The sequence below is a fragment of the Phocoena sinus genome, chromosome 20, assembly GCF_008692025.1.
Source record: "Phocoena sinus isolate mPhoSin1 chromosome 20, mPhoSin1.pri, whole genome shotgun sequence".
In the NCBI taxonomy this organism is placed as follows: Eukaryota; Metazoa; Chordata; class Mammalia; order Artiodactyla; family Phocoenidae; genus Phocoena; species Phocoena sinus.
Genome location: NC_045782.1, coordinates 41,523,451 through 41,527,759, shown reverse-complemented (window position 1 = coordinate 41,527,759; position 4,309 = coordinate 41,523,451).

The window sequence follows — 4,309 nt, the reverse complement described above, 5'->3', positions numbered from 1 at the left end:
CCCTGTGCGCGCAAACCGCATTTCGCCTCCGCCGCCGCTACGCACCCAGCCCCAGGGGGGCGGGCTGGAGGGAGGGGGAGGGCGCCGGGCGCCTGCCGGGGGTCGGCCGCAGCCATGGCGTGACGGAGAGGGGGCTACCGACCCGCTTCACCTGCCGCAGAGGGGGCGGCCGGCGCCGCTTCACCTGCCGCAGCGGGAGCAACCGAGGCGAGGCAGAGGCGGCGGCGCGCTCGGCCGCGCCTCGGGGTCCTAGAACCGCAGGCTCCCGCTCGCTCGGAGCCGGGCGACTGGCGGGGTCTGGGTGAAGGGGGTTACGGCCTGGGGGACTGAGGGGGCAATCATCGGAGTCGAGGACTGCCACCACTTATGAGAGCGGCTTGGAGACCCATGACGGTGCGGCGTTGGGGCGCAAGGGCTGCGTCCCCCTCTCGGGTTCCCGCCGGAGAAGGTGGGAACCCCCTTCCAGGCCCCCCACCCCTTGTTTCTCCCCTCCTCTGTTTAGCCCAGGACCGAGCTGAAGACCACAGAGAACCATCTGCAAATAAGAATCCCAAAGCAGGGCGGGGGGCGCAGATCCAGGCCAGCAGAGACCCCCGCGACCTGTCCACTCTGGACCAACCCTGCGCCTGTGCCGGCATCCCCAGTGCTTTTAGAATGGGGGCGCCCAAGGAAAAAGGCAGGCTGCGAAAATCTGGGGGCCACCAAGGCGGTCTCAAGGAGAAGCGCGGGTATTGGGGAACGGGAGGATTAAAGCCCGCATCCACGCTGGGAAAGGAGCAGGAACCGCAGAGGGGGAAGAAATCTTGAAGCTGTCACCTCCAGAGACCTACGGTGGCCTCTCGCTTGCCTTGACGAATAACAATCTCTGATGTCTGGCAATTACAGAAATACTTCCAGAGGTCTTCTTTCATTCATCCTGACAATGACCAGAGAAGGTAGGTATTGATATCCTCATTTTAGAGGGGGAAATTGAGGCTCAGAGTGGTTAAGTGACTTGCCGAAGGGCACACAGCTAATAAAGGGCAGAAACAGGCCTCCTTTCTCTCCACCTCCAAAATCTACAATGCCTTGGAGCTGCTGCCCCTTCCTCCCATTGGCCCTCTCATTCAGGATGGACCGGAGGAGGAGAGAGTGTTGCGGTGGGGCGGGGTGGGGGTGGGGGTGAGAACCCCAGGTCTGGGCACAATCTCCAGCCTGAATTTGAGGCTTTTCTCTTTCAGTTGCTCTTCCCACTCCCATCTATTTTTTTTTTTTTTTTTTTTTTTTTTTTTTGCGGTACGCGGGCCTCTCATTGTGGCCTCTCCGGTTGTGGAACACAGGCTCCAGATGCGCAGGCTCAGCGGCCATGGCTCGCGGGCCCAGCCTCTTGGCAGCATGTGGGATCTTCCCGGACCAGGACACGAACCCGTGTCCGCTGCATCGGCAGGTGGACTCCCAACCACTGCGCCACCAGGGAAGCCCCCATCTATTATAATTTGTGGGGATCCCCAGTTGGTCCTTCCTTGCACCATCAAGGCATTGAGGACCGGGGGCCCATTAATGAGCCCTGGATTTTCTCTAGGCCAGGCAGGGGCCATAAATATCCCCTCCACTATAGCTTCCTCTTCCTTCTGCCCTCCCTCTCAAATTCAGAACCACCGAAGTTTAAGCAGGAGCTGGGAATTTAGCTAATCTTAAGGAAGGCCCTGGAATGAGCCAGCCCCTTCCCCCAGGCTGACCTGATTTAAGCCTTTCTTCTGCCCAAGGTCACCAGCACCTCTGGTGGGTGAGAGATGTCATCACTTATTTCATGTCCCAGGCAGGGACCCACAAAGTAAGACAAAGTAGGATATTCCTTGGGTGTGCTAAGAAGGTGATCCATTCTGTGCCCACTGCCCTCACCTCCAGCCTAGAGCAGACCACAGTCTTGCCCTTGAGATTAGCTAAGACCTCTCTCTCTCTCTCCATTTCTTTCCTTTCTTTCTTTCTTTTTTATTTAAAGAATTTAGTCCCTGTTCTCCTCAATGACTAGCTCTTTCCATTTAACAAGGCTTTCCTTAGCACTAGCTCTGTGCCCGGGACTGTGCTCACTCCTGAAGATTCTGTGGCAGATGAGAAGACTCTCTGTCCTTGGAATACACTCTAAACACATCTGGGAGAGTGACTGGGAGAGTCAGCCTGTGGTGTCAGGTGTTCACGCTTACTCTTGCTTAGAACTACTTCTTTGAATGGGTAGGACAAGAGTGGGAGTTGTGCCCCACAGCTGAAAATCCCAGGGGGGTGAGGAGCCTCTAATGACTTAATAGCTGCCAGCCTGCACCCTCGGTCCCTGGGGTTGCTCAGGCCATTGCCAACCACTGCCCACCCAAGGCCTGATGGAAATAAGCCTGGGCTAAGTAGGACCCGTTGTGTGGAAAATGATCAGCCCAACAAGACTACATTACCTCTCTCTCATGCTGATCAGAACTGTAAGGTACAAAGAAAGGGGGGGGGAGGAATTTTAATCAATTATTACCTAATAGATTTGGTTGGCTTGTCAGGAAGTGTCTTTCCAATCGTGGTCCACAGAGGAGGAAATCCTAGAAGGGATGCTTGAAGTTTGGGACCAATACTTTGGTGGGTCTGTGCTTCCCCCTGCTGGGCACAGGCGGTATGACAGCCAAGACAGGGCGAGGCCTCCAGAGGTGATAGAGATGGAGTCACAGCATGGGTGACATTTCTGAATTGCTGTCGCCTTGTCACCTCCGATGCAATGATTGTGCAGTCACTGGGCACACTCGGAGCTCAGGTGACTGAGCAGGTTTCCCCAGGAATATCCTCCCTCCCCATCCCTGCTCACCGTTACTCAGTTGGTGCCTCTTTTTTTTTTTTTAAAGGTAATACATGTGTACAGTTTAAAAGAAAAACAATTTTAATGTATCTTTCCAGAGATATTTTGGATATATACAAACAGTATGTTTGTGTGTGTGTGTGCGTGTTTGACACAAATGATAGCACACATTCCACACTGCATAACACCTTGCTATTTTCACTTAATAATATATCTGCCTCCACAAAATCTAGTCTTCCAGCATATGGAATGTGTCACAATTTATTATTTTTTTCAATAATTTTTAACATATTTATTGGAGTATAATTGCTTTACAATGTTGTGTTAGCTTCTGCTGTATAACAAAGTGAATCAGCTATATATATACATACATCACCGTATCTCCTCCCTCTTGCATCTCCCTCCCACCCCTCTAGGGGGTCACAAAGCACCGAGCTGATCTCCCTGTGTTATGCGGCTGCTTCCCACTAGCTATCTATTTTACGTTTGGTAGGGTATGTATGTCCATGCCACTCTCTCACTTCGTCCCAGCTTTCCCTTCCCCCTCCCCGTGTCCTCAAGTCCATTCTCTACATCTGCGTCTTTATTCCTGTCCTGCCCCTAGGTTCATCAGAACCTTTTTCTTTTAGATTCCATATATATGTGTTAGCATACGGTATTTGTTTTTCTCTTTCTGACCTACTTCACTCCGTATGACAGACCCTAGGTCCATCCACCTCACTACAAATAACTCAATTTTGTTTCTTTTTATGGCTGAGTAATATTCCATTGTATATATGTGCCACATCTTCTTTATCCATTCATCTGTCGATGGACACTTAGGTTGCTTGTGTCCCAACTTATTTTGCTATTCTCTACCTAGTGGACATTTAGGGCATGTCAGCCTTTTGTTACTATAAACAATGGCTCCTTCAGGAAATACCTTGGTACATATAATTGTTTTGCACTTATGTGTGTATCTGTAAGACAAATTTATAGATATGACATTGCTGGGTCAAAGGTTATGTGCTTTTAAATTTCAGATAGGTTTTCACTGGAATTTGGATAGATTTGGAATTGACTTCCAAAAAGTTTGCACCAATTTGCAACCTCCAGCAATGGATGAGATCACCTGTTTCAACCATCCTAACTAACAGGATATTTTCAGGCCTTTTGGGTTTTGACGAGGCCGCTTTGAAAGTCTTTGTCACAAGGCAGGTGATGATCTTTCTCTTTCTTCAAGACAGAAACTGTGTCTTTTCTGAACCTGTCTCCCCAGCACAGGACTTAAATATTAAATGAAAGAAAATAGGACTGCATTTTGGTAGGACTGGAGAGGGAAGTAGAGGGTTAGGGTTAAGCATGAAGCCTGTCCTTAAGGGTCACTCTTGTTTCCAGGCCCTGGTCAAGCCTCTGCCTCAAACCCAAAAGCCCTCATCTTGAGAATTCCCCGGCGGTCCAGTGGTTAGGGCTCTGTGCTTCCATTGCAGGGAGCACAGGTTTGATCCCTGGTCAGGGAAC